Source organism: Schistocerca americana, chromosome X, assembly GCF_021461395.2.
Source record: "Schistocerca americana isolate TAMUIC-IGC-003095 chromosome X, iqSchAmer2.1, whole genome shotgun sequence".
Lineage (NCBI taxonomy): Eukaryota > Metazoa > Arthropoda > Insecta > Orthoptera > Acrididae > Schistocerca > Schistocerca americana.
In genome coordinates this window covers 66,058,969-66,083,756 of record NC_060130.1, presented here as the reverse complement: position 1 = coordinate 66,083,756, position 24,788 = coordinate 66,058,969, and positions in this window count along the sequence as shown.

Below are 24,788 nucleotides of genomic sequence, written 5' to 3'. Positions count from 1 at the left end.
AACAGGCGAAATACATTGGTAAACTGGAGGAACCCCTAGCAGGAGTACTGTGAAAGTCATAATTTCGACAAATAATGGCGTATCGCGTCTGGTGAAAGCGGCAGAGGAAAATCGTAGATGTGACTGTGGTTTAACGGGGAGCAACTGACAGGAGTAACTATGACTCTCTTAAGGTAGCCAAATGCCTCGTCAAGTGGCGTATCGCTTCAGGTGAACTGGCCAGAATAAGATTGAAAATGTGACTGTGGTAAAACGGGGAGCAACTGACAGGAGTAAGTATGACTCTCTTAAGGTAGCCAAATGCCTCGTCAACAGGCGAAATACATTGGTAAACTGGAGGAGCCCCTAGCAGGAGTACTTTGAAAGTCATGATGTCGACAAATAATGGCGTATCGCGTCTGGTGAAAGGGGCAGAGGAAAATGGTATATGTGACTGTGGTTTAACGGAGAGACACTGGCAGGAGTAACTATGACTCTCTTAAGGTAGGCAAACGCCTCGTCAATAGGCGAAATACATCGGCAAAGTCGAAAAGCTCCCGGCAGGAGTACTGTGAAAGTCTTTATGTCAATAGATATTAGCGTATCGCTTCAGGAGAATTGGCCAGAGTAAGCTTGTAGATGTGCCTGTTGTAAAATGGGGAGCAACAGCAAGGGGTAACTATGACTCTCTTAAGGTAACCAAATGCCTCGTCAACAGGCGAAATACATCGGCAAACTCGAGAGCTCCCGGCATTAGTACTGTGGAATTCTTTAGGTTGACCGATAATGGCGTATCGCTTCAGGTGAACTGGCCAGAATAAGATTGAAAATGTGACTGTGGTAAAACGGGGAGCAACTGACAGGAGTAACTATGACTCTCTTAAGGTAGCCAAATGGTTCGTCAACAGGCGAAATACATTGGTAAACTGGAGGAACCCCTAGCATGAGTACTGTGAAAGTCATAATTTCGACAAATAATGGCGTATCGCGTCTGGTGAAAGCGGCAGAGGAAAATCGTAGATGTGACTGTGGTTTAACGGGGAGCAACTGACAGGAGTAACTATGACTCTCTTAAGGTAGCCAAATGCCTCGTCAAGTGGCGTATCGCTTCAGGTGAACTGGCCAGAATAAGATTGAAAATGTGACTGTGGTAAAACGGGGAGCAACTGACAGGAGTAAGTATGCCTCTCTTAAGGTAGCCAAATGCCTCGTCAACAGGCGAAATACATTGGTAAACTGGAGGAGCCCCTAGCAGGAGTACTTTGAAAGTCATGATGTCGACAAATAATGGCGTATCGCGTCTGGTGAAAGGGGCAGAGGAAAATGGTATATGTGACTGTGGTTTAACGGAGAGACACTGGCAGGAGTAACTATGACTCTCTTAAGGTAGGCAAACGCCTCGTCAATAGGCGAAATACATCGGCAAAGTCGAAAAGCTCCCGGCAGGAGTACTGTGAAAGTCTTTATGTCAATAGATATTAGCGTATCGCTTCAGGAGAATTGGCCAGAGTAAGCTTGTAGATGTGCCTGTTGTAAAATGGGGAGCAACAGCAAGGGGTAACTATGACTCTCTTAAGGTAACCAAATGCCTCGTCAACAGGCGAAATACATCGGCAAACTCGAGAGCTCCCGGCATTAGTACTGTGGAATTCTTTAGGTTGACCGATAATGGCGTATCGCTTCAGGTGAACTGGCCAGAATAAGATTGAAAATGTGACTGTGGTAAAACGGGGAGCAACTGACAGGAGTAACTATGACTCTCTTAAGGTAGCCAAATGGTTCGTCAACAGGCGAAATACATTGGTAAACTGGAGGAACCCCTAGCAGGAGTACTGTGAAAGTCATAATTTCGACAAATAATGGCGTATCGCGTCTGGTGAAAGCGGCAGAGGAAAATCGTAGATGTGACTGTGGTTTAACGGGGAGCAACTGACAGGAGTAACTATGACTCTCTTAAGGTAGCCAAATGCCTCGTCAAGTGGCGTATCGCTTCACGTGAACTGGCCAGAATAAGATTGAAAATGTGACTGTGGTAAAACGGGGAGCAACTGACAGGAGTAAGTATGACTCTCTTAAGGTAGCCAAATGCCTCGTCAACAGGCGAAATACATTGGTAAACTGGAGGAGCCCCTAGCAGGAGTACTTTGAAAGTCATGATGTCGACAAATAATGGCGTATCGCGTCTGGTGAAAGGGGCAGAGGAAAATGGTATATAAGACTGTGGTTTAACGGAGAGACACTGGCAGGAGTAACTATGACTCTCTTAAGGTAGGCAAACGCCTCGTCAATAGGCGAAATACATCGGCAAAGTCGAAAAGCTCCCGGCAGGAGTACTGTGAAAGTCTTTATGTCAATAGATATTAGCGTATCGCTTCAGGAGAATTGGCCAGAGTAAGCTTGTAGATGTGCCTGTTGTAAAATGGGGAGCAACAGCAAGGGGTAACTATGACTCTCTTAAGGTAACCAAATGCCTCGTCAACAGGCGAAATACATCGGCAAACTCGAGAGCTCCCGGCATTAGTACTGTGGAATTCTTTAGGTTGACCGATAATGGCGTATCGCTTCAGGTGAACTGGCCAGAATAAGATTGAAAATGTGACTGTGGTAAAACGGGGAGCAACTGACAGGAGTAACTATGACTCTGTTAAGGTAGCCAAATGGTTCGTCAACAGGCGAAATACATTGGTAAACTGGAGGAACCCCTAGCAGGAGTACTGTGAAAGTCATAATTTCGACAAATAATGGCGTATCGCGTCTGGTGAAAGCGGCAGAGGAAAATCGTAGATGTGACTGTGGTTTAACGGGGAGCAACTGACAGGAGTAACTATGACTCTCTTAAGGTAGCCAAATGCCTCGTCAAGTGGCGTATCGCTTCAGGTGAACTGGCCAGAATAAGATTGAAAATGTGACTGTGGTAAAACGGGGAGCAACTGACAGGAGTAAGTATGACTCTCTTAAGGTAGCCAAATGCCTCGTCAACAGGCGAAATACATTGGTAAACTGGAGGAGCCCCTAGCAGGAGTACTTTGAAAGTCATGATGTCGACAAATAATGGCGTATCGCGTCTGGTGAAAGGGGCAGAGGAAAATGGTATATGTGACTGTGGTTTAACGGAGAGACACTGGCAGGAGTAACTATGACTCTCTTAAGGTAGGCAAACGCCTCGTCAATAGGCGAAATACATCGGCAAAGTCGAAAAGCTCCCGGCAGGAGTACTGTGAAAGTCTTTATGTCAATAGATATTAGCGTATCGCTTCAGGAGAATTGGCCAGAGTAAGCTTGTAGATGTGCCTGTTGTAAAATGGGGAGCAACAGCAAGGGGTAACTATGACTCTCTTAAGGTAACCAAATGCCTCGTCAACAGGCGAAATACATCGCAAACTCGAGAGCTCCCGGCATTAGTACTGTGAAATTCTTTAGGTTGACCGATAATGGCGTATCGCTTCAGGTGAACTGGCCAGAATAAGATTGAAAATGTGACTGTGGTAAAACGGGGAGCAACTGACAGGAGTAACTATGACTCTCTTAAGGTAGCCAAATGGTTCGTCAACAGGCGAAATACATTGGTAAACTGGAGGAACCCCTAGCATGAGTACTGTGAAAGTCATAATTTCGACAAATAATGGCGTATCGCGTCTGGTGAAAGCGGCAGAGGAAAATCGTAGATGTGACTGTGGTTTAACGGGGAGCAACTGACAGGAGTAACTATGACTCTCTTAAGGTAGCCAAATGCCTCGTCAAGTGGCGTATCGCTTCAGGTGAACTGGCCAGAATAAGATTGAAAATGTGACTGTGGTAAAACGGGGAGCAACTGACAGGAGTAAGTATGCCTCTCTTAAGGTAGCCAAATGCCTCGTCAACAGGCGAAATACATTGGTAAACTGGAGGAGCCCCTAGCAGGAGTACTTTGAAAGTCATGATGTCGACAAATAATGGCGTATCGCGTCTGGTGAAAGGGGCAGAGGAAAATGGTATATGTGACTGTGGTTTAACGGAGAGACACTGGCAGGAGTAACTATGACTCTCTTAAGGTAGGCAAACGCCTCGTCAATAGGCGAAATACATCGGCAAAGTCGAAAAGCTCCCGGCAGGAGTACTGTGAAAGTCTTTATGTCAATAGATATTAGCGTATCGCTTCAGGAGAATTGGCCAGAGTAAGCTTGTAGATGTGCCTGTTGTAAAATGGGGAGCAACAGCAAGGGGTAACTATGACTCTCTTAAGGTAACCAAATGCCTCGTCAACAGGCGAAATACATCGGCAAACTCGAGAGCTCCCGGCATTAGTACTGTGGAATTCTTTAGGTTGACCGATAATGGCGTATCGCTTCAGGTGAACTGGCCAGAATAAGATTGAAAATGTGACTGTGGTAAAACGGGGAGCAACTGACAGGAGTAACTATGACTCTCTTAAGGTAGCCAAATGGTTCGTCAACAGGCGAAATACATTGGTAAACTGGAGGAACCCCTAGCAGGAGTACTGTGAAAGTCATAATTTCGACAAATAATGGCGTATCGCGTCTGGTGAAAGCGGCAGAGGAAAATCGTAGATGTGACTGTGGTTTAACGGGGAGCAACTGACAGGAGTAACTATGACTCTCTTAAGGTAGCCAAATGCCTCGTCAAGTGGCGTATCGCTTCAGGTGAACTGGCCAGAATAAGATTGAAAATGTGACTGTGGTAAAACGGGGAGCAACTGACAGGAGTAAGTATGACTCTCTTAAGGTAGCCAAATGCCTCGTCAACAGGCGAAATACATTGGTAAACTGGAGGAGCCCCTAGCAGGAGTACTTTGAAAGTCATGATGTCGACAAATAATGGCGTATCGCGTCTGGTGAAAGGGGCAGAGGAAAATGGTATATGTGACTGTGGTTTAACGGAGAGACACTGGCAGGAGTAACTATGACTCTCTTAAGGTAGGCAAACGCCTCGTCAATAGGCGAAATACATCGGCAAAGTCGAAAAGCTCCCGGCAGGAGTACTGTGAAAGTCTTTATGTCAATAGATATTAGCGTATCGCTTCAGGAGAATTGGCCAGAGTAAGCTTGTAGATGTGCCTGTTGTAAAATGGGGAGCAACAGCAAGGGGTAACTATGACTCTCTTAAGGTAACCAAATGCCTCGTCAACAGGCGAAATACATCGGCAAACTCGAGAGCTCCCGGCATTAGTACTGTGAAATTCTTTAGGTTGACCGATAATGGCGTATCGCTTCAGGTGAACTGGCCAGAATAAGATTGAAAATGTGACTGTGGTAAAACGGGGAGCAACTGACAGGAGTAACTATGACTCTCTTAAGGTAGCCAAATGGTTCGTCAACAGGCGAAATACATTGGTAAACTGGAGGAACCCCTAGCATGAGTACTGTGAAAGTCATAATTTCGACAAATAATGGCGTATCGCGTCTGGTGAAAGCGGCAGAGGAAAATCGTAGATGTGACTGTGGTTTAACGGGGAGCAACTGACAGGAGTAACTATGACTCTCTTAAGGTAGCCAAATGCCTCGTCAAGTGGCGTATCGCTTCAGGTGAACTGGCCAGAATAAGATTGAAAATGTGACTGTGGTAAAACGGGGAGCAACTGACAGGAGTAAGTATGCCTCTCTTAAGGTAGCCAAATGCCTCGTCAACAGGCGAAATACATTGGTAAACTGGAGGAGCCCCTAGCAGGAGTACTTTGAAAGTCATGATGTCGACAAATAATGGCGTATCGCGTCTGGTGAAAGGGGCAGAGGAAAATGGTATATGTGACTGTGGTTTAACGGAGAGACACTGGCAGGAGTAACTATGACTCTCTTAAGGTAGGCAAACGCCTCGTCAATAGGCGAAATACATCGGCAAAGTCGAAAAGCTCCCGGCAGGAGTACTGTGAAAGTCTTTATGTCAATAGATATTAGCGTATCGCTTCAGGAGAATTGGCCAGAGTAAGCTTGTAGATGTGCCTGTTGTAAAATGGGGAGCAACAGCAAGGGGTAACTATGACTCTCTTAAGGTAACCAAATGCCTCGTCAACAGGCGAAATACATCGGCAAACTCGAGAGCTCCCGGCATTAGTACTGTGGAATTCTTTAGGTTGACCGATAATGGCGTATCGCTTCAGGTGAACTGGCCAGAATAAGATTGAAAATGTGACTGTGGTAAAACGGGGAGCAACTGACAGGAGTAACTATGACTCTCTTAAGGTAGCCAAATGGTTCGTCAACAGGCGAAATACATTGGTAAACTGGAGGAACCCCTAGCAGGAGTACTGTGAAAGTCATAATTTCGACAAATAATGGCGTATCGCGTCTGGTGAAAGCGGCAGAGGAAAATCGTAGATGTGACTGTGGTTTAACGGGGAGCAACTGACAGGAGTAACTATGACTCTCTTAAGGTAGCCAAATGCCTCGTCAAGTGGCGTATCGCTTCAGGTGAACTGGCCAGAATAAGATTGAAAATGTGACTGTGGTAAAACAGGGAGCAACTGACAGGAGTAAGTATGACTCTCTTAAGGTAGCCAAATGCCTCGTCAACAGGCGAAATACATTGGTAAACTGGAGGAGCCCCTAGCAGGAGTACTTTGAAAGTCATGATGTCGACAAATAATGGCGTATCGCGTCTGGTGAAAGGGGCAGAGGAAAATGGTATATAAGACTGTGGTTTAACGGAGAGACACTGGCAGGAGTAACTATGACTCTCTTAAGGTAGGCAAACGCCTCGTCAATAGGCGAAATACATCGGCAAAGTCGAAAAGCTCCCGGCAGGAGTACTGTGAAAGTCTTTATGTCAATAGATATTAGCGTATCGCTTCAGGAGAATTGGCCAGAGTAAGCTTGTAGATGTGCCTGTTGTAAAATGGGGAGCAACAGCAAGGGGTAACTATGACTCTCTTAAGGTAACCAAATGCCTCGTCAACAGGCGAAATACATCGGCAAACTCGAGAGCTCCCGGCATTAGTACTGTGGAATTCTTTAGGTTGACCGATAATGGCGTATCGCTTCAGGTGAACTGGCCAGAATAAGATTGAAAATGTGACTGTGGTAAAACGGGGAGCAACTGACAGGAGTAACTATGACTCTGTTAAGGTAGCCAAATGGTTCGTCAACAGGCGAAATACATTGGTAAACTGGAGGAACCCCTAGCAGGAGTACTGTGAAAGTCATAATTTCGACAAATAATGGCGTATCGCGTCTGGTGAAAGCGGCAGAGGAAAATCGTAGATGTGACTGTGGTTTAACGGGGAGCAACTGACAGGAGTAACTATGACTCTCTTAAGGTAGCCAAATGCCTCGTCAAGTGGCGTATCGCTTCAGGTGAACTGGCCAGAATAAGATTGAAAATGTGACTGTGGTAAAACGGGGAGCAACTGACAGGAGTAAGTATGACTCTCTAAAGGTAGCCAAATGCCTCGTCAACAGGCGAAATACATTGGTAAACTGGAGGAGCCCCAAGCAGGAGTACTTTGAAAGTCATGATGTCGACAAATAATGGCGTATCGCGTCTGGTGAAAGGGGCAGAGGAAAATGGTATATGTGACTGTGGTTTAACGGAGAGACACTGGCAGGAGTAACTATGACTCTCTTAAGGTAGGCAAACGCCTCGTCAATAGGCGAAATACATCGGCAAAGTCGAAAAGCTCCCGGCAGGAGTACTGTGAAAGTCTTTATGTCAATAGATATTAGCGTATCGCTTCAGGAGAATTGGCCAGAGTAAGCTTGTAGATGTGCCTGTTGTAAAATGGGGAGCAACAGCAAGGGGTAACTATGACTCTCTTAAGGTAACCAAATGCCTCGTCAACAGGCGAAATACATCGGCAAACTCGAGAGCTCCCGGCATTAGTACTGTGAAATTCTTTAGGTTGACCGATAATGGCGTATCGCTTCAGGTGAACTGGCCAGAATAAGATTGAAAATGTGACTGTGGTAAAACGGGGAGCAACTGACAGGAGTAACTATGACTCTCTTAAGGTAGCCAAATGGTTCGTCAACAGGCGAAATACATTGGTAAACTGGAGGAACCCCTAGCATGAGTACTGTGAAAGTCATAATTTCGACAAATAATGGCGTATCGCGTCTGGTGAAAGCGGCAGAGGAAAATCGTAGATGTGACTGTGGTTTAACGGGGAGCAACTGACAGGAGTAACTATGACTCTCTTAAGGTAGCCAAATGCCTCGTCAAGTGGCGTATCGCTTCAGGTGAACTGGCCAGAATAAGATTGAAAATGTGACTGTGGTAAAACGGGGAGCAACTGACAGGAGTAAGTATGCCTCTCTTAAGGTAGCCAAATGCCTCGTCAACAGGCGAAATACATTGGTAAACTGGAGGAGCCCCTAGCAGGAGTACTTTGAAAGTCATGATGTCGACAAATAATGGCGTATCGCGTCTGGTGAAAGGGGCAGAGGAAAATGGTATATGTGACTGTGGTTTAACGGAGAGACACTGGCAGGAGTAACTATGACTCTCTTAAGGTAGGCAAACGCCTCGTCAATAGGCGAAATACATCGGCAAAGTCGAAAAGCTCCCGGCAGGAGTACTGTGAAAGTCTTTATGTCAATAGATATTAGCGTATCGCTTCAGGAGAATTGGCCAGAGTAAGCTTGTAGATGTGCCTGTTGTAAAATGGGGAGCAACAGCAAGGGGTAACTATGACTCTCTTAAGGTAACCACATGCCTCGTCAACAGGCGAAATACATCGGCAAACTCGAGAGCTCCCGGCATTAGTACTGTGGAATTCTTTAGGTTGACCGATAATGGCGTATCGCTTCAGGTGAACTGGCCAGAATAAGATTGAAAATGTGACTGTGGTAAAACGGGGAGCAACTGACAGGAGTAACTATGACTCTCTTAAGGTAGCCAAATGGTTCGTCAACAGGCGAAATACATTGGTAAACTGGAGGAACCCCTAGCAGGAGTACTGTGAAAGTCATAATTTCGACAAATAATGGCGTATCGCGTCTGGTGAAAGCGGCAGAGGAAAATCGTAGATGTGACTGTGGTTTAACGGGGAGCAACTGACAGGAGTAACTATGACTCTCTTAAGGTAGCCAAATGCCTCGTCAAGTGGCGTATCGCTTCAGGTGAACTGGCCAGAATAAGATTGAAAATGTGACTGTGGTAAAACGGGGAGCAACTGACAGGAGTAAGTATGACTCTCTTAAGGTAGCCAAATGCCTCGTCAACAGGCGAAATACATTTGTAAACTGGAGGAGCCCCTAGCAGGAGTACTTTGAAAGTCATGATGTCGACAAATAATGGCGTATCGCGTCTGGTGAAAGGGGCAGAGGAAAATGGTATATAAGACTGTGGTTTAACGGAGAGACACTGGCAGGAGTAACTATGACTCTCTTAAGGTAGGCAAACGCCTCGTCAATAGGCGAAATACATCGGCAAAGTCGAAAAGCTCCCGGCAGGAGTACTGTGAAAGTCTTTATGTCAATAGATATTAGCGTATCGCTTCAGGAGAATTGGCCAGAGTAAGCTTGTAGATGTGCCTGTTGTAAAATGGGGAGCAACAGCAAGGGGTAACTATGACTCTCTTAAGGTAACCAAATGCCTCGTCAACAGGCGAAATACATCGGCAAACTCGAGAGCTCCCGGCATTAGTACTGTGGAATTCTTTAGGTTGACCGATAATGGCGTATCGCTTCAGGTGAACTGGCCAGAATAAGATTGAAAATGTGACTGTGGTAAAACGGGGAGCAACTGACAGGAGTAACTATGACTCTCTTAAGGTAGCCAAATGGTTCGTCAACAGGCGAAATACATTGGTAAACTGGAGGAACCCCTAGCAGGAGTACTGTGAAAGTCATAATTTCGACAAATAATGGCGTATCGCGTCTGGTGAAAGCGGCAGAGGAAAATCGTAGATGTGACTGTGGTTTAACGGGGAGCAACTGACAGGAGTAACTATGACTCTCTTAAGGTAGCCAAATGCCTCGTCAAGTGGCGTATCGCTTCAGGTGAACTGGCCAGAATAAGATTGAAAATGTGACTGTGGTAAAACGGGGAGCAACTGACAGGAGTAAGTATGACTCTCTTAAGGTAGCCAAATGCCTCGTCAACAGGCGAAATACATTGGTAAACTGGAGGAGCCCCTAGCAGGAGTACTTTGAAAGTCATGATGTCGACAAATAATGGCGTATCGCGTCTGGTGAAAGGGGCAGAGGAAAATGGTATATGTGACTGTGGTTTAACGGAGAGACACTGGCAGGAGTAACTATGACTCTCTTAAGGTAGGCAAACGCCTCGTCAATAGGCGAAATACATCGGCAAAGTCGAAAAGCTCCCGGCAGGAGTACTGTGAAAGTCTTTATGTCAATAGATATTAGCGTATCGCTTCAGGAGAATTGGCCAGAGTAAGCTTGTAGATGTGCCTGTTGTAAAATGGGGAGCAACAGCAAGGGGTAACTATGACTCTCTTAAGGTAACCAAATGCCTCGTCAACAGGCGAAATACATCGGCAAACTCGAGAGCTCCCGGCATTAGTACTGTGAAATTCTTTAGGTTGACCGATAATGGCGTATCGCTTCAGGTGAACTGGCCAGAATAAGATTGAAAATGTGACTGTGGTAAAACGGGGAGCAACTGACAGGAGTAACTATGACTCTCTTAAGGTAGCCAAATGGTTCGTCAACAGGCGAAATACATTGGTAAACTGGAGGAACCCCTAGCATGAGTACTGTGAAAGTCATAATTTCGACAAATAATGGCGTATCGCGTCTGGTGAAAGCGGCAGAGGAAAATCGTAGATGTGACTGTGGTTTAACGGGGAGCAACTGACAGGAGTAACTATGACTCTCTTAAGGTAGCCAAATGCCTCGTCAAGTGGCGTATCGCTTCAGGTGAACTGGCCAGAATAAGATTGAAAATGTGACTGTGGTAAAACGGGGAGCAACTGACAGGAGTAAGTATGCCTCTCTTAAGGTAGCCAAATGCCTCGTCAACAGGCGAAATACATTGGTAAACTGGAGGAGCCCCTAGCAGGAGTACTTTGAAAGTCATGATGTCGACAAATAATGGCGTATCGCGTCTGGTGAAAGGGGCAGAGGAAAATGGTATATGTGACTGTGGTTTAACGGAGAGACACTGGCAGGAGTAACTATGACTCTCTTAAGGTAGGCAAACGCCTCGTCAATAGGCGAAATACATCGGCAAAGTCGAAAAGCTCCCGGCAGGAGTACTGTGAAAGTCTTTATGTCAATAGATATTAGCGTATCGCTTCAGGAGAATTGGCCAGAGTAAGCTTGTAGATGTGCCTGTTGTAAAATGGGGAGCAACAGCAAGGGGTAACTATGACTCTCTTAAGGTAACCAAATGCCTCGTCAACAGGCGAAATACATCGGCAAACTCGAGAGCTCCCGGCATTAGTACTGTGGAATTCTTTAGGTTGACCGATAATGGCGTATCGCTTCAGGTGAACTGGCCAGAATAAGATTGAAAATGTGACTGTGGTAAAACGGGGAGCAACTGACAGGAGTAACTATGACTCTGTTAAGGTAGCCAAATGGTTCGTCAACAGGCGAAATACATTGGTAAACTGGAGGAACCCCTAGCAGGAGTACTGTGAAAGTCATAATTTCGACAAATAATGGCGTATCGCGTCTGGTGAAAGCGGCAGAGGAAAATCGTAGATGTGACTGTGGTTTAACGGGGAGCAACTGACAGGAGTAACTATGACTCTCTTAAGGTAGCCAAATGCCTCGTCAAGTGGCGTATCGCTTCAGGTGAACTGGCCAGAATAAGATTGAAAATGTGACTGTGGTAAAACGGGGAGCAACTGACAGGAGTAAGTATGACTCTCTTAAGGTAGCCAAATGCCTCGTCAACAGGCGAAATACATTGGTAAACTGGAGGAGCCCCTAGCAGGAGTACTTTGAAAGTCATGATGTCGACAAATAATGGCGTATCGCGTCTGGTGAAAGGGGCAGAGGAAAATGGTATATAAGACTGTGGTTTAACGGAGAGACACTGGCAGGAGTAACTATGACTCTCTTAAGGTAGGCAAACGCCTCGTCAATAGGCGAAATACATCGGCAAAGTCGAAAAGCTCCCGGCAGGAGTACTGTGAAAGTCTTTATGTCAATAGATATTAGCGTATCGCTTCAGGAGAATTGGCCAGAGTAAGCTTGTAGATGTGCCTGTTGTAAAATGGGGAGCAACAGCAAGGGGTAACTATGACTCTCTTAAGGTAACCAAATGCCTCGTCAACAGGCGAAATACATCGGCAAACTCGAGAGCTCCCGGCATTAGTACTGTGGAATTCTTTAGGTTGACCGATAATGGCGTATCGCTTCAGGTGAACTGGCCAGAATAAGATTGAAAATGTGACTGTGGTAAAACGGGGAGCAACTGACAGGAGTAACTATGACTGTGTTAAGGTAGCCAAATGGTTCGTCAACAGGCGAAATACATTGGTAAACTGGAGGAACCCCTAGCAGGAGTACTGTGAAAGTCATAATTTCGACAAATAATGGCGTATCGCGTCTGGTGAAAGCGGCAGAGGAAAATCGTAGATGTGACTGTGGTTTAACGGGGAGCAACTGACAGGAGTAACTATGACTCTCTTAAGGTAGCCAAATGCCTCGTCAAGTGGCGTATCGCTTCAGGTGAACTGGCCAGAATAAGATTGAAAATGTGACTGTGGTAAAACGGGGAGCAACTGACAGGAGTAAGTATGACTCTCTTAAGGTAGCCAAATGCCTCGTCAACAGGCGAAATACATTGGTAAACTGGAGGAGCCCCTAGCAGGAGTACTTTGAAAGTCATGATGTCGACAAATAATGGCGTATCGCGTCTGGTGAAAGGGGCAGAGGAAAATGGTATATGTGACTGTGGTTTAACGGAGAGACACTGGCAGGAGTAACTATGACTCTCTTAAGGTAGGCAAACGCCTCGTCAATAGGCGAAATACATCGGCAAAGTCGAAAAGCTCCCGGCAGGAGTACTGTGAAAGTCTTTATGTCAATAGATATTAGCGTATCGCTTCAGGAGAATTGGCCAGAGTAAGCTTGTAGATGTGCCTGTTGTAAAATGGGGAGCAACAGCAAGGGGTAACTATGACTCTCTTAAGGTAACCAAATGCCTCGTCAACAGGCGAAATACATCGGCAAACTCGAGAGCTCCCGGCATTAGTACTGTGAAATTCTTTAGGTTGACCGATAATGGCGTATCGCTTCAGGTGAACTGGCCAGAATAAGATTGAAAATGTGACTGTGGTAAAACGGGGAGCAACTGACAGGAGTAACTATGACTCTCTTAAGGTAGCCAAATGGTTCGTCAACAGGCGAAATACATTGGTAAACTGGAGGAACCCCTAGCATGAGTACTGTGAAAGTCATAATTTCGACAAATAATGGCGTATCGCGTCTGGTGAAAGCGGCAGAGGAAAATCGTAGATGTGACTGTGGTTTAACGGGGAGCAACTGACAGGAGTAACTATGAATCTCTTAAGGTAGCCAGATGCCTCGTCAAGTGGCGTATCGCTTCAGGTCAACTGGCCAGAATAAGATTGAAAATGTGACTGTGGTAAAACGGGGAGCAACTGACAGGAGTAAGTATGCCTCTCTTAAGGTAGCCAAATGCCTCGTCAACAGGCGAAATACATTGGTAAACTGGAGGAGCCCCTAGCAGGAGTACTTTGAAAGTCATGATGTCGACAAATAATGGCGTATCGCGTCTGGTGAAAGGGGCAGAGGAAAATGGTATATGTGACTGTGGTTTAACGGAGAGACACTGGCAGGAGTAACTATGACTCTCTTAAGGTAGGCAAACGCCTCGTCAATAGGCGAAATACATCGGCAAAGTCGAAAAGCTCCCGGCAGGAGTACTGTGAAAGTCTTTATGTCAATAGATATTAGCGTATCGCTTCAGGAGAATTGGCCAGAGTAAGCTTGTAGATGTGCCTGTTGTAAAATGGGGAGCAACAGCAAGGGGTAACTATGACTCTCTTAAGGTAACCAAATGCCTCGTCAACAGGCGAAATACATCGGCAAACTCGAGAGCTCCCGGCATTAGTACTGTGAAATTCTTTAGGTTGACCGATAATGGCGTATCGCTTCAGGTGAACTGGCCAGAATAAGATTGAAAATGTGACTGTGGTAAAACGGGGAGCAACTGACAGGAGTAACTATGACTCTCTTAAGGTAGCCAAATGGTTCGTCAACAGGCGAAATACATTGGTAAACTGGAGGAACCCCTAGCATGAGTACTGTGAAAGTCATAATTTCGACAAATAATGGCGTATCGCGTCTGGTGAAAGCGGCAGAGGAAAATCGTAGATGTGACTGTGGTTTAACGGGGAGCAACTGACAGGAGTAACTATGACTCTCTTAAGGTAGCCAAATGCCTCGTCAAGTGGCGTATCGCTTCAGGTGAACTGGCCAGAATAAGATTGAAAATGTGACTGTGGTAAAACGGGGAGCAACTGACAGGAGTAAGTATGCCTCTCTTAAGGTAGCCAAATGCCTCGTCAACAGGCGAAATACATTGGTAAACTGGAGGAGCCCCTAGCAGGAGTACTTTGAAAGTCATGATGTCGACAAATAATGGCGTATCGCGTCTGGTGAAAGGGGCAGAGGAAAATGGTATATGTGACTGTGGTTTAACGGAGAGACACTGGCAGGAGTAACTATGACTCTCTTAAGGTAGGCAAACGCCTCGACAATAGGCGAAATACATCGGCAAAGTCGAAAAGCTCCCGGCAGGAGTACTGTGAAAGTCTTTATGTCAATAGATATTAGCGTATCGCTTCAGGAGAATTGGCCAGAGTAAGCTTGTAGATGTGCCTGTTGTAAAATGGGGAGCAACAGCAAGGGGTAACTATGACTCTCTTAAGGTAACCAAATGCCTCGTCAACAGGCGAAATACATCGGCAAACTCGAGAGCTCCCGGCATTAGTACTGTGAAATTCTTTAGGTTGACCGATAATGGCGTATCGCTTCAGGTGAACTGGCCAGAATAAGATTGAAAATGTGACTGTGGTAAAACGGGGAGCAACTGACAGGAGTAACTATGACTCTCTTAAGGTAGCCAAATGGTTCGTCAACAGGCGAAATACATTGGTAAACTGGAGGAACCCCTAGCATGAGTACTGTGAAAGTCATAATTTCGACAAATAATGGCGTATCGCGTCTGGTGAAAGCGGCAGAGGAAAATCGTAGATGTGACTGTGGTTTAACGGGGAGCAACTGACAGGAGTAACTATGACTCTCTTAAGGTAGCCAAATGCCTCGTCAAGTGGCGTATCGCTTCAGGTGAACTGGCCAGAATAAGATTGAAAATGTGACTGTGGTAAAACGGGGAGCAACTGACAGGAGTAAGTATGCCTCTCTTAAGGTAGCCAAATGCCTCGTCAACAGGCGAAATACATTGGTAAACTGGAGGAGCCCCTAGCAGGAGTACTTTGAAAGTCATGATGTCGACAAATAATGGCGTATCGCGTCTGGTGAAAGGGGCAGAGGAAAATGGTATATGTGACTGTGGTTTAACGGAGAGACACTGGCAGGAGTAACTATGACTCTCTTAAGGTAGGCAAACGCCTCGTCAATAGGCGAAATACATCGGCAAAGTCGAAAAGCTCCCGGCAGGAGTACTGTGCAAGTCTTTATGTCAATAGATATTAGCGTATCGCTTCAGGAGAATTGGCCAGAGTAAGCTTGTAGATGTGCCTGTTGTAAAATGGGGAGCAACAGCAAGGGGTAACTATGACTCTCTTAAGGTAACCAAATGCCTCGTCAACAGGCGAAATACATCGGCAAACTCGAGAGCTCCCGGCATTAGTACTGTGGAATTCTTTAGGTTGACCGATAATGGCGTATCGCTTCAGGTGAACTGGCCCGAATAAGATTGAAAATGTGACTGTGGTAAAACGGGGAGCAACTGACAGGAGTAACTATGACTCTGTTAAGGTAGCCAAATGGTTCGTCAACAGGCGAAATACATTGGTAAACTGGAGGAACCCCTAGCAGGAGTACTGTGAAAGTCATAATTTCGACAAATAATGGCGTATCGCGTCTGGTGAAAGCGGCAGAGGAAAATCGTAGATGTGACTGTGGTTTAACGGGGAGCAACTGACAGGAGTAACTATGACTCTCTTAAGGTAGCCAAATGCCTCGTCAAGTGGCGTATCGCTTCAGGTGAACTGGCCAGAATACGATTGAAAATGTGACTGTGGTAAAACGGGGAGCAACTGACAGGAGTAAGTATGACTCTCTTAAGGTAGCCAAATGCCTCGTCAACAGGCGAAATACATTGGTAAACTGGAGGAGCCCCTAGCAGTAGTACTTTGAAAGTCATGATGTCGACAAATAATGGCGTATCGCGTCTGGTGAAAGGGGCAGAGGAAAATGGTATATGTGACTGTGGTTTAACGGAGAGACACTGGCAGGAGTAACTATGACTCTCTTAAGGTAGGCAAACGCCTCGTCAATAGGCGAAATACATCGGCAAAGTCGAAAAGCTCCCGGCAGGAGTACTGTGAAAGTCTTTATGTCAATAGATATTAGCGTATCGCTTCAGGAGAATTGGCCAGAGTAAGCTTGTAGATGTGCCTGTTGTAAAATGGGGAGCAACAGCAAGGGGTAACTATGACTCTCTTAAGGTAACCAAATGCCTCGTCAACAGGCGAAATACATCGGCAAACTCGAGAGCTCCCGGCATTAGTACTGTGAAATTCTTTAGGTTGACCGATAATGGCGTATCGCTTCAGGTGAACTGGCCAGAATAAGATTGAAAATGTGACTGTGGTAAAACGGGGAGCAACTGACAGGAGTAACTATGACTCTCTTAAGGTAGCCAAATGGTTCGTCAACAGGCGAAATACATTGGTAAACTGGAGGAACCCCTAGCATGAGTACTGTGAAAGTCATAATTTCGACAAATAATGGCGTATCGCGTCTGGTGAAAGCGGCAGAGGAAAATCGTAGATGTGACTGTGGTTTAACGGGGAGCAACTGACAGGAGTAACTATGACTCTCTTAAGGTAGCCAAATGCCTCGTCAAGTGGCGTATCGCTTCAGGTGAACTGGCCAGAATAAGATTGAAAATGTGACTGTGGTAAAACGGGGAGCAACTGACAGGAGTAAGTATGCCTCTCTTAAGGTAGCCAAATGCCTCGTCAACAGGCGAAATACATTGGTAAACTGGAGGAGCCCCTAGCAGGAGTACTTTGAAAGTCATGATGTCGACAAATAATGGCGTATCGCGTCTGGTGAAAGGGGCAGAGGAAAATGGTATATGTGACTGTGGTTTAACGGAGAGACACTGGCAGGAGTAACTATGACTCTCTTAAGGTAGGCAAACGCCTCGTCAATAGGCGAAATACATCGGCAAAGTCGAAAAGCTCCCGGCAGGAGTACTGTGAAAGTCTTTATGTCAATAGATATTAGCGTATCGCTTCAGGAGAATTGGCCAGAGTAAGCTTGTAGATGTGCCTGTTGTAAAATGGGGAGCAACAGCAAGGGGTAACTATGACTCTCTTAAGGTAACCAAATGCCTCGTCAACAGGCGAAATACATCGGCAAACTCGAGAGCTCCCGGCATTAGTACTGTGGAATTCTTTAGGTTGACCGATAATGGCGTATCGCTTCAGGTGAACTGGCCCGAATAAGATTGAAAATGTGACTGTGGTAAAACGGGGAGCAACTGACAGGAGTAACTATGACTCTGTTAAGGTAGCCAAATGGTTCGTCAACAGGCGAAATACATTGGTAAACTGGAGGAACCCCTAGCAGGAGTACTGTGAAAGTCATAATTTCGACAAATAATGGCGTATCGCGTCTGGTGAAAGCGGCAGAGGAAAATCGTAGATGTGACTGTGGTTTAACGGGGAGCAACTGACAGGAGTAACTATGACTCTCTTAAGGTAGCCAAATGCCTCGTCAAGTGGCGTATCGCTTCAGGTGAACTGGCCAGAATACGATTGAAAATGTGACTGTGGTAAAACGGGGAGCAACTGACAGGAGTAAGTATGACTCTCTTAAGGTAGCCAAATGCCTCGTCAACAGGCGAAATACATTGGTAAACTGGAGGAGCCCCTAGCAGTAGTACTTTGAAAGTCATGATGTCGACAAATAATGGCGTATCGCGTCTGGTGAAAGGGGCAGAGGAAAATGGTATATGTGACTGTGGTTTAACGGAGAGACACTGGCAGGAGTAACTATGACTCTCTTAAGGTAGGCAAACGCCTCGTCAATAGGCGAAAAACATCGGCAAAGTCGAAAAGCTCCCGGCAGGAGTACTGTGAAAGTCTTTATGTCAATAGATATTAGCGTATCGCTTCAGGAGAATTGGCCAGAGTAAGCTTGTAGATGTGCCTGTTGTAAAATGGGGAGCAACAGCAAGGGGTAACTATGACTCTCTTAAGGTAACCAAATGCCTCGTCAACAGGCGAAATACATCGGCAAACTCGAGAGCTCCCGGCATTAGTACTGTGAAATTCTTTAGGTTGACCGATAATGGCGTATCGCTTCAGGTGAACTGGCCAGAATAAGATTGAAAATGTGACTGTGGTAAAACGGGGAGCAACTGACAGGAGTAACTATGACTCTCTTAAGGTAGCCAAATGGTTCGTCAACAGGCGAAATACATTGGTAAACTGGAGGAACCCCTAGCATGAGTACTGTGAAAGTCATAATTTCGACAAATAATGGCGTATCGCGTCTGGTGAAAGCGGCAGAGGAAAATCGTAGATGTGACTGTGGTTTAACGGGGAGCAACTGACAGGAGTAACTATGAATCTCTTAAGGTAGCCAGATGCCTCGTCAAGTGGCGTATCGCTTCAGGTCAACTGGCCAGAATAAGATTGAAAATGTGACTGTGGTAAAACGGGGAGCAACTGACAGGAGTAAGTATGCCTCTCTTAAGGTAGCCAAATGCCTCGTCAACAGGCGAAATACATTGGTAAACTGGAGGAGCCCCTAGCAGGAGTACTTTGAAAGTCATGATGTCGACAAATAATGGCGTATCGCGTCTGGTGAAAGGGGCAGAGGAAAATGGTATATGTGACTGTGGTTTAACGGAGAGACACTGGCAGGAGTAACTATGACTCTCTTAAGGTAGGCAAACGCCTCGTCAATAGGCGAAATACATCGGCAAAGTCGAAAAGCTCCCGGCAGGAGTACTGTGAAAGTCTTTATGTCAATAGATATTAGCGTATCGCTTCAGGAGAATTGGCCAGAGTAAGCTTGTAGATGTGCCTGTTGTAAAATGGGGAGCAACAGCAAGGGGTAACTATGACTCTCTTAAGGTAACCAAATGCCTCGTCAACAGGCGAAATACATCGGCAAACTCGAGAGCTCCCGGCATTAGTACTGTGAAATTCTTTAGGTTGACCGATAATGGCGTATCGCTTCAGGTGAACTGGCCAGAATAAGATTGAAAATGTGACTGTGGTAAAACGGGGAGCAACTGACAGGAGTAACTATGACTCTCTTAAGGTAGCCAAATGGTTCGTCAACAGGCGAAATACATTGGTAAACTGGAGGAACCCCTAGCATGAGTACTGTGAAAGTCATAATTTCGACAAATAATGGCGTATCGCGTCTGGTGAAAGCGGCAGAGGAAAATCGTAGATGTGACTGTGGTTTAACGGGGAGCAACTGACAGGAGTAACTATGACTCTCTTAAGGTAGCCAAATGCCTCGTCAAGTGGCGTATCGCTTCAGGTGAACTGGCCAGAATAAGATTGAAAATGTGACTGTGGTAAAACGGGGAGCAACTGACAGGAGTAAGTATGCCTCTCTTAAGGTAGCCAAATGCCTCGTCAACAGGCGAAATACATTGGTAAACTGGAGGAGCCCCTAGCAGGAGTACTTTGAAAGTCATGATGTCGACAAATAATGGCGTATCGCGTCTGGTGAAAGGGGCAGAGGAAAATGGTATATGTGACTGTGGTTTAACGGAGAGACACTGGCAGGAGTAACTATGACTCTCTTAAGGTAGGCAAACGCCTCGACAATAGGCGAAATACATCGGCAAAGTCGAAAAGCTCCCGGCAGGAGTACTGTGAAAGTCTTTATGTCAATAGATATTAGCGTATCGCTTCAGGAGAATTGGCCAGAGTAAGCTTGTAGATGTGCCTGTTGTAAAATGGGGAGCAACAGCAAGGGGTAACTATGACTCTCTTAAGGTAACCAAATGCCTCGTCAACAGGCGAAATACATCGGCAAACTCGAGAGCTCCCGGCATTAGTACTGTGAAATTCTTTAGGTTGACCGATAATGGCGTATCGCTTCAGGTGAACTGGCCAGAATAAGATTGAAAATGTGACTGTGGTAAAACGGGGAGCAACTGACAGGAGTAACTATGACTCTCTTAAGGTAGCCAAATGGTTCGTCAACAGGCGAAATACATTGGTAAACTGGAGGAACCCCTAGCATGAGTACTGTGAAAGTCATAATTTCGACAAATAATGGCGTATCGCGTCTGGTGAAAGCGGCAGAGGAAAATCGTAGATGTGACTGTGGTTTAACGGGGAGCAACTGACAGGAGTAACTATGACTCTCTTAAGGTAGCCAAATGCCTCGTCAAGTGGCGTATCGCTTCAGGTGAACTGGCCAGAATAAGATTGAAAATGTGACTGTGGTAAAACGGGGAGCAACTGACAGGAGTAAGTATGCCTCTCTTAAGGTAGCCAAATGCCTCGTCAACAGGCGAAATACATTGGTAAACTGGAGGAGCCCCTAGCAGGAGTACTTTGAAAGTCATGATGTCGACAAATAATGGCGTATCGCGTCTGGTGAAAGGGGCAGAGGAAAATGGTATATGTGACTGTGGTTTAACGGAGAGACACTGGCAGGAGTAACTATGACTCTCTTAAGGTAGGCAAACGCCTCGTCAATAGGCGAAATACATCGGCAAAGTCGAAAAGCTCCCGGCAGGAGTACTGTGCAAGTCTTTATGTCAATAGATATTAGCGTATCGCTTCAGGAGAATTGGCCAGAGTAAGCTTGTAGATGTGCCTGTTGTAAAATGGGGAGCAACAGCAAGGGGTAACTATGACTCTCTTAAGGTAACCAAATGCCTCGTCAACAGGCGAAATACATCGGCAAACTCGAGAGCTCCCGGCATTAGTACTGTGGAATTCTTTAGGTTGACCGATAATGGCGTATCGCTTCAGGTGAACTGGCCCGAATAAGATTGAAAATGTGACTGTGGTAAAACGGGGAGCAACTGACAGGAGTAACTATGACTCTGTTAAGGTAGCCAAATGGTTCGTCAACAGGCGAAATACATTGGTAAACTGGAGGAACCCCTAGCAGGAGTACTGTGAAAGTCATAATTTCGACAAATAATGGCGTATCGCGTCTGGTGAAAGCGGCAGAGGAAAATCGTAGATGTGACTGTGGTTTAACGGGGAGCAACTGACAGGAGTAACTATGACTCTCTTAAGGTAGCCAAATGCCTCGTCAAGTGGCGTATCGCTTCAGGTGAACTGGCCAGAATACGATTGAAAATGTGACTGTGGTAAAACGGGGAGCAACTGACAGGAGTAAGTATGACTCTCTTAAGGTAGCCAAATGCCTCGTCAACAGGCGAAATACATTGGTAAACTGGAGGAGCCCCTAGCAGTAGTACTTTGAAAGTCATGATGTCGACAAATAATGGCGTATCGCGTCTGGTGAAAGGGGCAGAGGAAAATGGTATATGTGACTGTGGTTTAACGGAGAGACACTGGCAGGAGTAACTATGACTCTCTTAAGGTAGGCAAACGCCTCGTCAATAGGCGAAATACATCGGCAAAGTCGAAAAGCTCCCGGCAGGAGTACTGTGAAAGTCTTTATGTCAATAGATATTAGCGTATCGCTTCAGGAGAATTGGCCAGAGTAAGCTTGTAGATGTGCCTGTTGTAAAATGGGGAGCAACAGCAAGGGGTAACTATGACTCTCTTAAGGTAACCAAATGCCTCGTCAACAGGCGAAATACATCGGCAAACTCGAGAGCTCCCGGCATTTAGTACTGTGAAATTCTTTAGGTTGACCGATAATGGCGTATCGCTTCAGGTGAACTGGCCAGAATAAGATTGAAAATGTGACTGTGGTAAAACGGGGAGCAACTGACAGGAGTAACTATGACTCTCTTAAGGTAGCCAAATGTTCGTCAACAGGCGAAATACATTGGTAAACTGGAGGAACCCCTAGCATGAGTACTGTGAAAGTCATAATTTCGACAAATAATGGCGTATCGCGTCTGGTGAAAGCGGCAGAGGAAAATCGTAGATGTGACTGTGGTTTAACGGGGAGCAACTGACAGGAGTAACTATGACTCTCTTAAGGTAGCCAAATGCCTCGTCAAGTGGCGTATCGCTTCAGGTGAACTGGCCAGAATAAGATTGAAAATGTGACTGTGGTAAAACGGGGAGCAACTGACAGGAGTAAGTATGCCTCTCTTAAGGTAGCCAAATGCCTCGTCAACAGGCGAAATACATTGGTAAACTGGAGGAGCCCCTAGCAGGAGTACTTTGAAAGTCATGATGTCGACAAATAATGGCGTATCGCGTCTGGTGAAAGGGGCAGAGGAAAATGGTATATGTGACTGTGGTTTAACGGAGAGACACTGGCAGGAGTAACTATGACTCTCTTAAGGTAGGCAAACGCCTCGTCAATAGGCGAAATACATCGGCAAAGTCGAAAAGCTCCCGGCAGGAGTACTGTGAAAGTCTTTATGTCAATAGATATTAGCGTATCGCTTCAGGAGAATTGGCCAGAGTAAGCTTGTAGATGTGCCTGTTGTAAAATGGGGAGCAACAGCAAGGGGTAACTATGACTCTCTTAAGGTAACCAAATGCCTCGTCAACAGGCGAAATACATCGGCAAACTCGAGAGCTCCCGGCATTAGTACTGTGGAATTCTTTAGGTTGACCGATAATGGCGTATCGCTTCAGGTGAACTGGCCCGAATAAGATTGAAAATGTGACTGTGGTAAAACGGGGAGCAACTGACAGGAGTAACTATGACTCTGTTAAGGTAGCCAAATGGTTCGTCAACAGGCGAAATACATTGGTAAACTGGAGGAACCCCTAGCAGGAGTACTGTGAAAGTCATAATTTCGACAAATAATGGCGTATCGCGTCTGGTGAAAGCGGCAGAGGAAAATCGTAGATGTGACTGTGGTTTAACGGGGAGCAACTGACAGGAGTAACTATGACTCTCTTAAGGTAGCCAAATGCCTCGTCAAGTGGCGTATCGCTTCAGGTGAACTGGCCAGAATACGATTGAAAATGTGACTGTGGTAAAACGGGGAGCAACTGACAGGAGTAAGTATGACTCTCTTAAGGTAGCCAAATGCCTCGTCAACAGGCGAAATACATTGGTAAACTGGAGGAGCCCCTAGCAGTAGTACTTTGAAAGTCATGATGTCGACAAATAATGGCGTATCGCGTCTGGTGAAAGGGGCAGAGGAAAATGGTATATGTGACTGTGGTTTAACGGAGAGACACTGGCAGGAGTAACTATGACTCTCTTAAGGTAGCCAAACGCCTCGTCAATAGGCGAAAAACATCGGCAAAGTCGAAAAGCTCCCGGCAGGAGTACTGTGAAAGTCTTTATGTCAATAGATATTAGCGTATCGCTTCAGGAGAATTGGCCAGAGTAAGCTTGTAGATGTGCCTGTTGTAAAATGGGGAGCAACAGCAAGGGGTAACTATGACTCTCTTAAGGTAACCAAATGCCTCGTCAACAGGCGAAATACATCGGCAAACTCGAGAGCTCCCGGCATTAGTACTGTGAAATTCTTTAGGTTGACCGATAATGGCGTATCGCTTCAGGTGAACTGGCCAGAATAAGATTGAAAATGTGACTGTGGTAAAACGGGGAGCAACTGACAGGAGTAACTATGACTCTCTTAAGGTAGCCAAATGGTTCGTCAACAGGCGAAATACATTGGTAAACTGGAGGAACCCCTAGCATGAGTACTGTGAAAGTCATAATTTCGACAAATAATGGCGTATCGCGTCTGGTGAAAGCGGCAGAGGAAAATCGTAGATGTGACTGTGGTTTAACGGGGAGCAACTGACAGGAGTAACTATGACTCTCTTAAGGTAGCCAAATGCCTCGTCAAGTGGCGTATCGCTTCAGGTGAACTGGCCAGAATAAGATTGAAAATGTGACTGTGGTAAAACGGGGAGCAACTGACAGGAGTAAGTATGCCTCTCTTAAGGTAGCCAAATGCCTCGTCAACAGGCGAAATACATTGGTAAACTGGAGGAGCCCCTAGCAGGAGTACTTTGAAAGTCATGATGTCGACAAATAATGGCGTATCGCGTCTGGTGAAAGGGGCAGAGGAAAATGGTATATGTGACTGTGGTTTAACGGAGAGACACTGGCAGGAGTAACTATGACTCTCTTAAGGTAGGCAAACGCCTCGTCAATAGGCGAAATACATCGGCAAAGTCGAAAAGCTCCCGGCAGGAGTACTGTGCAAGTCTTTATGTCAATAGATATTAGCGTATCGCTTCAGGAGAATTGGCCAGAGTAAGCTTGTAGATGTGCCTGTTGTAAAATGGGGAGCAACAGCAAGGGGTAACTATGACTCTCTTAAGGTAACCAAATGCCTCGTCAACAGGCGAAATACATCGGCAAACTCGAGAGCTCCCGGCATTAGTACTGTGGAATTCTTTAGGTTGACCGATAATGGCGTATCGCTTCAGGTGAACTGGCCCGAATAAGATTGAAAATGTGACTGTGGTAAAACGGGGAGCAACTGACAGGAGTAACTATGACTCTGTTAAGGTAGCCAAATGGTTCGTCAACAGGCGAAATACATTGGTAAACTGGAGGAACCCCTAGCAGGAGTACTGTGAAAGTCATAATTTCGACAAATAATGGCGTATCGCGTCTGGT